General features: G+C 48.5%; 1 pseudogene; it reads right to left on the bottom strand.

The window, feature by feature from the left end:
• Positions 1-11,770: 11,770 nt before the first annotated feature.
• LOC146785105 (microtubule-associated protein 1 light chain 3 gamma pseudogene) lies at positions 11,771-12,211 on the bottom strand (annotated as a pseudogene).
• Positions 12,212-12,694: the final 483 nt, after the last annotated feature.

Genomic DNA, 12,694 nt, shown 5'->3' with positions numbered 1-12,694 from the left:
TTTCAACAGACAATGTAAGCAGTTTCCGCTTGTGTGTTTTTCTGTGTTGGGACTTGGGTGTCCCAGGAGGCAGCATCGATGGAAGACCAGGGAGGAGGAGGCCACACCCTCTTAGTGCTACAAATCGCGTTGTGGGCTCCCGTGTTTGGGGAGCTCCGTTTGTGTGTTTTTCTGTGGTGGGACTTAGTGTCCCAAGAGGCAGCATTGACAGAAGTCCGGGTGTGGCGAAGGCCACACCCCCACCGTGCTCTAAAGTGCATCATGGGCTACTGCTGCGTGAGACTTGCGCAGGTCACGCACCGAAGGTAGAGGCTGGGCTGGGGTCCCCCTTCGTTCATCTCTAATTTGGTAGGACTTTTCGTATAGTCTCCTAAATCTGTATTTTTGTCTCCAATATTCTATCTCTTGGTGCCTTACTTTCACCCAGCCTACTACGCTCTTGCCAGTGCCATAGGTAAGCGCAATTTACAATACCCCAAAGACTCGGCTGTTAGGCCCACTAATGGTACTACCTTAGACTCCTTTTTGGAATGGGCAGTGGGCGTAATATCAAGGGTAATTGATTTAGTGGAGCTGAGACTTTCTTTGGAGGTGGAGTTGGGCCCGAGCTCCCTCATTAGGTAACCATCTGCTGAAGACACACCTAATGAACTTCCAACTCAAAGTGGTAGGGAAGCTACTCATAGCCTTCTAACTGCCTCCTTAGGAACCCTGGAAAGTCCAGCTGAGAAGGACCTATTGGAAATTCACAACACCAGCATTTGCCCACCACTTGCCAACCTAGGCATCTGGCTGTAGCAAAGTAGAAATCTCACTCTCCTAAGAAGTGGGACCTTTCCGATTATCACAATTTTTTTGGAGCCAGTAATATAGACTGGGACACGGTGCTCAATAAACTTAAGGACGCTATTTTGCAATGTGTTGTCTTCATTAGAGCTTGCCGTGTCAGGCTGAATAAGCTTATAGAGACTAAGAATATTCCTGCAAATTCTTCCTCTTTTGTTGGCTTTAGATCTGCTCCTCCTAAAGGTGTGCCTAGTAGGGAACTTAGTGGGGTGCCCAGTCTATTTGATTCAGTTCCTGATTGTTTGCTGCCAAATGTGCCATTAAGTACAGAGGCTTCTGTGTTGCCCCATCTTCGCTCTGTGAAGCAGGACCCTGAGGGTATAGCAAAAGAAAGGCTTATAGTAATGTTAATACTTCTACAGTGGATGGTTCTATGAGAGTGGCAGGAGATCATCAACTAGGAGTATAACTGCCTAATCTGAATCGTTCCCCTGCTTGCTGTCCATATGTTGCTATCGTGGCAGGGGTTCCTCATGCTAGCCCTAGTGAAAAGGAATCTAACACCCAATCGAAAAATCAAGTATGCCACTGGTTACACTATCATACTGACTTCAATGTTAGGGACTTTAATGACATACTCTTTATTAGAAAGGTTGGTTGGATGGGTTCTATAGGAAAAGAAATTCCCAGGGACTGTGTGGTGATTAATTGTAGGTCACCTAACTTGGCCATGCGATTGATTTATAGTTCTATCCCAAAGCCTTTCTGTAATACAGGAATTAGTATTCTTCCTCTTGGTTTTTTTTTCTCATCGCAACTTGCAATCTAATTCTTTACCCACAGATATGAAAAGGCACCATGTTGAGCATCAGTCTGCAGTTCTTACTGCAAATAGATTCTCTGCCTTAGCTGGCTTAGATCAGAATGACTGACTGTGTCCTGCTGCCCCTCATCTGAGTAGTCCTAAGGTCTGTACTCCAGCTCTCTGTTTTTTACCCACAAGGTCCCTAGTTTTAAACAATACCGGAGCGACACTTAGTATCCTAAGTTGAAATAGAAGGGATAAAATACTTGACCCGGACTGGCTTAATTTTGTTACTCAGTTTGATGTTTGTGTGTTGCAGGAGACCTGGGCTCGGGAGCCAGTAGTATGGGATGGGTACTGGAGCTATAATGGAGCAGCAATCCCTTCCCCTGGCCATAGAGCGCAAGGAGGTCTATCTATTCTGATCCGTATTTCCAAGCAGCTAAAGGTTGTTCTTATCCCCATTAGTCACACAGGGATCCAGATTTTCTGGTTGGTCGCCTTACTTAAAGCAGGTGGTAAACCACTTGCAAAGGGGAAGGGGTTCCCAGGGGACCCCTTCCCTTTGTGAGTATTTTTGGAAAATATTTTTTAAGAGCAGGTAGTGGTCCCAGAGACCACTGCTTGCCCTTAAAAAATGAAACTGAAAGGTTTCATTTTTCTTTTTTAAATGCATCCCGTTTTTCTTTAAGGAAAACGGGCTGCATTTTTAACTAGAAAAGTTGTTCTATTCAAAAGCAGTCCCAGACATGGTAGTCTGCTGAGCAGAGCAGGCCACCATCCCTGGGAGGGCTGTCATTCCCATTGGGCTCGCAAATTGCCAGAAGCTCATTAATATTGATGAGCCTCACAATTTGCGACCCCATTGGGAATCGCAAACTGTGTGAAATACACTGTTGTACATCGGGAATTGCGCCTCGCAAATTGCGACTCGCAAAAGAGTTGCAATTTGCGATGCGCAATTTTCTTGGTCGTACATCCGGGCCCGCAGTTCTTCCCGGTTTCGTTTATGCTTTTTTTAGGATAGACTTTATGGTCCTGTTGTATCGTTCAACCAGACCTTCTGTCTGTGGATGGTACACAGCGGTCCTGATCTGGCGAACATCCAGTAGCTTGCATACTTTTTTCATTAGACGGGACATAAATGGTGTTCCTTGATCGGTCAGTAACTCACAGGGAAAACCCACCCGGAAGAAAAAAGAGATCATAGCCTGGGCTACTGAAAGGGTAGTGATACTGGAGAGAGGAATAGCCTTGAGGTATCTAGTGGGATAATCTACTAGGACTAGGATATACTGGTGTCCTCGTGCTGAGGGCGGAAGGGGTCCTACCAAGTCCATACCAACTCTTTGAAACATTATATCAATAATGAGTAGTATGTAAAGAGGGGCTCTCCTTTCAGTTGAAGGATTTACCAATTGGCATCTGGGACATGAGGCACAGAACCTGGCTACGGCCTTGTAAACCCCTGGCCAGTAAAACCTGTCTAACAGGTATTTAAGAGTGTGTTCTTGCCCATAGTGTCCACCCCCAGCCTGGCTAAGAGCGAGATGCATGACTTGTTCTCTAAAGGCCATGGGGACAACTAGTTGTTCTATGCGCTTATTGGGAACCCCGCTAATCCTATAGAGAAGACCGTTTTTAACACAGAAACAAGGACCTACCTGGTTGCCATCTTCTTTTTCTTCTGCTCGTCTCCAGGCGTACATTAATGTGCTGTCTTCTCTCCCGTCTGTCCTGAAACTTCGGGATGGCATATGTTCATCCTCTGGGGAGGAAAGAAAACAAGTGACAGGGAGCTGGGTCGATTGCCTATACAGTTCTCTTTCTTTCCTTTTCTCGACCCTGGCTTTTATGGTTTTCGCCTGGGTGCTTTATATATCCAATGTACAGAAAGGGGCTTCTTTAAATCAGTCCAAGTCAGAAACTTTGTTTGCCAGTTTGACTACATATTCATCAAAGTTTGGGAGGTCAGTGCTCAGTAGTACCTTTATTATCAATACTGGGACCACTCTCACCCTCCGTACCTGAGGGTCTCATTTAGTTTCTATAACGACTTCCGCTAAGGGGTATGGACAAACATCCCCATGGATACATGAGACCTGTATCCTTTCTTCGCTCAATATCTGATTGAGGGGTATCAAATCCCTACAGACAATGCTATGATGACAGCCAGTATCCAATAAGGCTTCTACTGGCTTCCCGTTCAGGCGTATGGGTATCTTGTACCTCCCCCGAGTCCCTCCTGTGGTCATAACCCGACTTCTTGATAATCCTACCTCCATGGGTTCTGTTCCCTTAGTTTTTAATGGGCAGTTCCTGGCGATGTGACCCGACTCCGCACAATGGAAGCACTGGGGTCCCATTTCTGGCGGTGGAGTTTGTGCCAGAGCTTTGGGTGAGGATTTGGATACTCCTGGTGTTCTGGCGTCCCCCCAGTCTTTGCAGCAGGTCTTTGAGAGGCAAAAGGAGTTTTCACAGGTTGGGCCTTAAACTCTGGGGATCTCTCGTAGGCACACGCTAAATCCACGTTGGTTTGTACCGTCAGGTGGGGATATTGTTTTACCCATGTCCTAGTATTTGGTGGTAAGGCTTCTAAATATTGTTCATGGTATATCTTTTCGGTGACTTCCTCAACTGTCGTGGAGTCAGGCTGTAGCCACCTATTCCCTAGGCCCCTGATCCTATAATATAGGGCTCTAGGTTTATCCCCTGCTACCCACTGCTCTTTACGAAACCTGGCCCGGTAATACTCCTGGTCATGTCCCAACCTTTCAAGGATGGCTTTCTTTATGTCGGGATAGGGTGTAAACCCAGCAGGATTGGCGGCCTGATACTCTGCCTGTAATTCCCCAGAAAGTAGAGGTGCTATGTACTGACCCCACCTCTCTGGGGGCCATGCAGCAGTTGTTGCCACCCTCTCGAAATTGACAAAAAATAGTCAAGGTTATCGCCCTCTTGGAATTTCTGTAGGACAGAACTGGGAACGTTTGGGTGTACCCTTGCAGCAGAGATAGCATCTGTCAGGCGTAGTATAGCGGTATCCTGTGTCTGTTGGTTGGATGCCATTAATGCAGCTTGTTCTCTTAGCGCCGTTTGAAAAGCCTCCCTCTCTTTTTGGGCTGCCTGGTTTTGCTACTCGAACACTAATTGGAGGTGTTGTTGTCCCTCAGCCAACTGAGGGATTATGGCCTCCATGGTAACGGGTTGGGTCATGATAAGGCAATGACGCTATCCTACTTCTGACACCACTGTAACCACTCAGTGTAGGAATAAGGGACACACTCAAAAAAATTATATATGTGCTATTGGACTAGCATTTGTTTTACTATGTGGAAATCTACACCGATTAATGAGATTACTGGTCACAAAGCATTAAACTAAGGAAACAGAGGTTCTTTTATGAAAGTCCACAGTCATTAGGAAGTATTCTTCCTCCTTCTGGTCCTTTCTCGCCTCAGGATATCAGGTAGGACTTGCTTCCCTCTTCTCTTCGTCTTAATTGGCAGCCGCAGAGGGGTGGAAGTAAGGTTTACCCTCAAAAAGAGCAACAGAATAAATATGTAAGCAAAGTGCGCAGGGACTCCTTGATTAACCTCCACCGAAACACCCTGGTGCATGTGCTGCATGCTCCGTTACATAGAAGTGGCTTGGCGCAGATTTAACGCCCCCACCACCTCCCTACAGCGAAATAATGCCCCGATTACTTACCGGTAATCTTCATTACTCCGAGTCCTAGTCTTCCTCGCCACAGTATTCACATATGAGCCTCCGGCTCCACACAGAACTCCAAGTAAAATTAAAAGAGCAGCGCTCTAGTCTCCCCTCCCTCCTCAATTATGGCCCCCAGTGTCTTCAGCCAATCCCATAAAGGGATACATACCAATCATCACGACCTGATAAACAAAGCCGCAGACATGAAGCCACCACCAGGGCCGGGAGGGAAGGGAAACTATACTGTGGCGAGGAAGACTAGGACTCGGAGTAATGAAGATTACCGGTAAGTAATCGGGGCATTACCTCCTCGTCCAGTCTTCCTCGCCACATTATTCACATATGAGCCGATACCAAAGCTACCAGCTTCATGTAAGGAAAAAGACCACACCAAAGTGCAGTGAAAAACAAAATTTAATATACAGAGGTACAGCAATCAAGACAACCTCTCAAGGCATCCCCGCAGTCAGAACAGAAGATGCAAATGAAACAGAACCCCCACCCCCAACCTGGAGGCGGTAATGGGACATGAATGTATGAGGCGAAGACCAAGTAGCAGCCCGGCAAACATCCTCCATGGACACCCCTTTGAAGGAGGCCCAAGACGCAGCAACAGAGCGGGTGGAACGCCCCTGAACAGGAAGGGAGGGAACTTCAGAAACCGAAGCATACGCCAACAAAATGGCCTCCTTAATCCAGCGACTGATCGTCGAGAGGGAGGGTTTCAGTCCCTGACGCGACAAACCATAATTGACAAACAAGTTGTCCACTTTGCAAAAGGAAGACGTGCGTGACAAATATATCAATAAAGCACGACGAACATCTAAGAGGTGCAACAGGGATTCCTCATCCGAGGAAGGATCAGGACAAAGACATGGAAGCACCACCTCAGAAGACCTGTGAAAATAAGAATCCACTTTCGGAATGAACGTAGGATGAGGGCGCAACACAACCCTGTCCGACAAAACCAACAAAAAAGGAGCAGAACGAAGGAAGGCACCCAACTCACCCATACGTCTGGCAGAAGCAATCGCCACAAGAAACACCACCTTGAGCGTTAAAAACTTCAACCCCACCGACTCCAAAGGCTCGAAGGGAGCCAACTGCAAGGAGCGCAAAACCAAAGGCAGGTCCCAAGGTGGAGGACACATAATAGGACGGGGGCGTTGGAAAGAGAGAGACTTAAAAAGTCTAGCAACCAATGGTGAAACAGAAATCAAAGGGAGGACATGGAACGCCTGAATCGCAGCCCACTGAGCCCGAAGAGTCGAAATGGCCAAGCCCAGCACAAATCCATCATTCAAAAAATCCAAAACACGAGCCGGATCCAAAGAAGCCATCGACAGATCGCGACACAGACACCAAGAAACAAAATTATCCCAGTGTTTCGCATAGGATTTAAGAGTAGAAGGTCTCCTGGATTGCTGAATGACCCCAGCCACAGCCAATGAACAGCCAGTTCGCATCAACGAATCCCTCTCAAGAGCCAGGCCCGCAGACCCAAGGAACGGAACACAGGCAGAGGAAGAAGAGGACCCAACAGACGATAAGGACTGAAAGGCAAGGCCCACCCCGGAGACACAGCGAATTCCAACATCAGGGGATACCAAGGGCGACGCATCCAATCCGGAGCAATGAGAAGCACAAAGGATCCCTCCCTCTTGATCTTCTGCAAGACCGCCGGAATCAGGGGAACAGGGGGAAAGGCATACAAGAGACCCGTCGGCCAAGGGAACGACAGGGCATCCACCCTCCATGCATCCCGGCAAGGCATAATTGTGCAAAAGCAACGGATCTTGAAATTGTCCTGGGAAGCAAAGAGGTCGACAATCGGACAACCAAACATCCGCCGCAACCTCCTGAACATCACATGTGTCAGGGACAAAGAGCCCATGGAGGAAAACACCTGGCACAGACAATCCGCCACAGTGTTCTCCGTGCCAGGTAGATAAATGGCAGATAGGGACTCCAGATGCAACTTCGCCCAACAACAAATCCGACGGCTGAGGCAACTGAGGGATGGAACCTTGCACCCTCCTTGATGGTTTATATACGACATCACAACCTGATTGTCCGTACGGACCTGCACATGGTGACCCTGAACCAGATCCGAGAAATCCAACAAACCCAGAAGTACGGCTTTCAGCTCCTTGTAGATGGAGGAACATGACAACACCGACTGAGGCCAAACCCCCTGATTCGTCGAATCCCCCAGAGTAGCACCCCACCCCAGCAGGCTGGCATCGGAAGTGACCACGCGGGTGGGAACAATCAGAAATGGGCGGCCCCTGGACAGATGACCCTCGTCCAACCACCAACCCAGTACCACCCGAACTTCTTCCGACATAGGAGCCAAAACAGTCATATCTAGGGAACAGGGGTCCCAATGCGACAAAACGTGGAACACCACCGGGTACATGTGGAGTCGAGCCCACGGCACCGTCAACAATGACGCCGACATCAGACCCTGAACCCTCAGCCATAGGCTCACAGGATGAGAATGTCCCACCAACAGTGCACGAACAGCAGACACCAGGGACAGAATCCTGGGAGGAGGTAGGAACACCATACCCAACCGAGTCCTGAACAGAGCCCCAATGAAAGTCAATTCCTGTGCAGGAACCAGGGAGGACTTCGGGACATTCACTAGGAACCCATGATGCTCCAGGACATGGCACACCCTCTGGACATGCAACTCCGCCTTAGGAAGAGAAGAAGCAGAAATTAAAATGTCGTCCAGATAAGGAAAAACACTAATGCCCTCCCCATGCAAAAGGCCAATAAGAGGAGCCAGAACCTTAGTAAAGACCCTGGGAGCAGAGCAGAGTCCAAAGGGCATTACCTGGAATTGGTAATGCCGACCCATCACGCAAAACCGGAGAAATTTCTGAGAGTCTGGATGAACAGGGATATGGAGATAAGCATCCCTCAAGTCTATCGATGCAAGGAAGTCGCCCTGAGAGATCAGAGGAAGGATCAACTGAAGGGAAACCATCTTGAACTTCTGGTGAGGGATGTATGTATTCACCCACTTCAGGTCCATCACTGGCCGAAGATCCCCAGTGCGCTTTGACACCAGGAATAGGATGGAATACACACCCAACCCCAATTGATCGATGGGAACAGGAATCACCGCACCCTTGACCACCAGGAATTCGATGCCTTCCAAAAGCGCCAATCTCCGTACAGGATCTCTGGGATAAGGAGTGGCCCTGAAACAGTCTGGGGGAGTCTGGATAAATCCAATACGCAAGCCCTCTGAAACCACCTGCAGCACCCATTTGTCCGAAATAGTCAGTCTCCAAGACTCCAGGAAGAAACTGAGGCGACCCCCAACCGGACCCATACCAGGAGCGATCCAGTCACGACTTCTGTGCAGGAGTGGAGGAGGAAGAAGAACCGGAGAACCGGGTTTTTCCAAAGGAAGGAGCACCCCGGCCACGCCCCCTCTCACGAAAGGGCTGACCAGCTCGACCCCTCCGAGAAGGGCCAAAAGCCCTCTGAGAACCAAAGGAACGGAGGTGACCCGCCCTCTCAGGAGCCAGGAGTTTACGGTCCTCCGCCGTTTTCTTAACCATGTCATCCAGAGGCAACCCAAAAAGTTTAACCCCAGAAAAAGCAATCTTCATCAGGAGATTCTTCTGCGCAGCATCAGCCTTCCATGACCGAAGCCACAACTGGCGTCTCGCAGCCACCGAAGACCCAGCCACGGAAGCCGCCGCTCCCAAAGAGTCAAAGGAGACATCCGAAAGCAACCAAACTTGTTGCTCCATCATAGCCAGGGTAGAAGAAACATCCTCCCCCTGGTCCAACAATTCAGACAGAGACTGAAAATCCATAAGCATGGATTGTATAGCGTAAGAAGCATAGGCAGCCGCCCTGATAGAGAAATTTGCAGCCGCAAAAGTGCGCTTCACCGCACCATCCACTTTACGGTCAACCGGGTCAGCAGGAGAAGAATCCTCAGACACTACAGTTCCATGAGACGCCATGCTGGCCAACAAGGAATCAACCTTCACTGAGGAAGGGAATTTCACATCAAAGTCCAGTAGCGGATACCTCTTATTCAAAAAGCGTGGAAAGGAACCCTTGTCCACATCTTTCCATTCATTCTCCAGGACCCTCAAGACTGAAGAGTGTAGAGGCAAAGAATCAGGTTCAGGACGCTGGTATTGGGCAAATAGATCGTCTTCCAGAGGAACAACAGAAGCAGGAAACTCCAAGTTCTCTCTAATGTGACCCAGCACCTCCTTCAGGTCGGCACCCTGCACAAAACGACCTCTGACATCAACCTCCTCCTCAATGTCAGAATCAGCAGCCGCAGCGCCATCAACCTTAGCCCGCTTCGCAGGAGGAACAGGCATCTGACCTTGCATAGCGGCAGCCACAGCAGAATTGATCATCTGCTGCAACACGTCCATAGAGGGGATTTGTATACCAGAACCAGAAGCCTCAGGAGCAGAATCAGGCACAGAACCACTCTCCATCATAGTCATACACCAGTGAACTCATGAAGTGAAACACAGGCAGGTAAGAAGACAACACCGCTGGCATAAAAGGCCCCGGGGTTGCTAGGCAACCGAACAAGCCAATACATGCATCAGACAAATTAACATAAATGTCGTAGGAAACAGCCGCGCGAATGCCCATAGACAGATGATGTAACACAGAGACTGTTGTGTGAGGATGGAGACAGATCGAACACCGCCCTACCACTGTAAGGAACGTGCACCAAACCTGCAGCTCAAGAAATGCGTACGGGAATCACCCACCCCCACAGCAAATACACGTGGCCCCGTCAGGAGGTAATAACACTACCGGGAGCCTCCGGCCCCCAGATCAAACGCATCCGGCCGCGCTACGTCCGCTTAGCAGGACGCGCGGCCGGTAAAGTAAATAAACCACCGACAACAGTCAGGAGGCCGAATCCAGAGTCACAGCATGACTCATCACAAACGAACGCCACTGAAAGTCCGCTGAAGCAGGACCAGAGGCGCGAAGGCAGTAGCAGGAGGTAAAAAAACATTTAATTAAACTACCGACAACTGAAAAAAACATACTACTACCCCCAAACTAGATACCCCAGGGCATAACGGGTCTGCTTAAGCAGGAACCCAGCCCCACTCACCTGATCAACAGGCAACACAGCACTCGGAGAAGTGCAGAAAAAAAGAACAGGTCGTGATGATTGGTATGTATCCCTTTATGGGATTGGCTGAAGACACTGGGGGCCATATTGGAGGAGGGAGGGGAGACTAGAGCGCTGCTCTTTTAATTTTACTTGGAGTTCTGTGTGGAGCCGGAGGCTCATATGTGAATACTGTGGCGAGGAAGACTGGACGAGGAGGTAATGGAGGAGAGGTACTAGCCTATAGCCACGGCCGTCCTGGGTCATGGCTGGAGGAGTGCAGGTATCCTCTCTTTCCTTGGGAGGGTTACACTGATGCATGATGCTGCTAGGCTGTTCCCTGTCGTCTGCTTCACCTGGGGGTTTTGTTTCCTGTCGCGTCTTCCCCACTCTGGCCTCAGCAGGTGCTTTCTCCTCTGGGCTCCTCTTCGCGGGTTCCTTGCTCTCGTCCTCGTCGATGTTTTTCCTTTCCGGCGTCTTCTCCTCCCGTGGCTCCACATCTTTCCTCCTTACCGCTCTGTGTGTCTGCGGCATTTCTACCGACGCGGCAGTCACGTGGTTATCGTCTCGCTCTGCTGGAGCGGTAATTGCCTTTCCCCTAGGCACTCCACCGCAGCCATCTTGGGCATCCCGCTCGCAGGATTACAACTATATTTTTATTTCCAGGTCTTTTGTGAATTTTGTGAGCCCAGGAGTTGTAAATGATACTGGATTTAGTGATCATAACCCCATTGAAATAAGGGTGACAGCTCAAACAGGTCTCAGATACTGCCCTGGGCTTGATAGGCCTAATGCCCAAGGAAAAGGGGACAAGGATTCAGTGGCGTAAGCTCACAATTTCCACCTTATTTGAGACTGTTCTCAGATCCAACTTAAACCTTATTGATGAACATTTATTAGCTATTGAGCCTTCTTCCGTAGTGATCTTGGAGGCTTTTTCCCAATTGAATGTCTCAACTAACACCATTATGAGGGAGTTAGTGACCATAATGTCTGTCAATGCACCAAAGAGCATGTTAGATGACAAATGCCATCAGTTTACCACTCTCCTGCCTGAAATCTCCACACTTGAAAACAAAATCGGATATGTTAAGAGCATCTTATCTTCACCAGCTTCAAAATACAAACATGCAGCAGTAAGTCCTGTGAGGTTGTATTCGTACAAAGTTTATTTTCCACAAAAAGGAAAAATCCCTTTTTGTTGAGCCTCCAACAAGTAATTCTTAAAGATTTGATTCAAACTCCTGTTCAGTAACAGCTTATAAAGCATACAAAGTATTTTGGTTTGGAAGCAGGTGTTCACAATCCTCAAAGGTGTTCAATGGATACAACCTGCTTTAATTTAAGACATTCTGTATTAGTGAGTGGCAGTCTGTCTGTTTCTACTAGTCACTGGTCACATTGCAGCCAAACATCTCCTGTGATGCATAGGTCATGTACAGGATGCCATCTTTATCCTTGTGATCCCAATACGCTTCTGACATTGTCATTGACATACGGTCTTGTTCACCATAAGGTAAAAAGCCTGTGTTTGGATAACGCCATTCAGCATCAAACAATGGGCTTAAATTTCATCATCGTCAGCCCTTTGGGAACAAGAAATTTCCTTTTGTCAAAAACAGGCAAGTACTTATCCCTTTGATACCGTTCCACGACCACCGGCACTTTAAACAGAAAGTTTCTGTTTATATCACCCACCTCACTTTCAGAGTTGTTAAACAATTCCACTGTTTAAATAGGATTGGGTTTTAGTTTCTCTGCAGACTTTCCAATCCCATCCTCTACAGGTTTACGGCGTTGCCTTCTGACCACGGCACTACACCGCGCCCTCTAGGCTTAACTAACTGTTAATTGGTGATTTTTCATCGAGGTGTGTGCCTGTTTTTGTATGCCGTTTTTCGTAGGTGAACAGAAAACTATACAATTCATTTTGTTTTCTTTGTATCCATGCCTTTGACCATAACACTCACTGCCACTTTTTTATGGTGTTTTTCTGCTGCATGTAAATGAAAACAGCCTAGAATTGCGCCTTTCACTCTCCCAGGCTATCTTCATGTAGTTGCAGACCTATTTGCGCCCCCCTGGCAGCACATCCATGGCCCCCCAGGGGGGCGCGCCCCACAGTTTGAAGACCTCTGATCTACGAGAGCCCAAGTCCAATAAGTAGTGGGAACTTGCTTTGGCCTTCTATGGATGCTGAGGAAATTTCTCCCACTCCTGCCCTTGGACTGTAGGGAGACCGTGGTCCAGGCATTGGTTAC

Source organism: Triturus cristatus, chromosome 11, assembly GCF_964204655.1.
Source record: "Triturus cristatus chromosome 11, aTriCri1.1, whole genome shotgun sequence".
NCBI lineage: Eukaryota > Metazoa > Chordata > Amphibia > Caudata > Salamandridae > Triturus > Triturus cristatus.
This window is presented reverse-complemented; position numbering and strand designations above follow the sequence as displayed.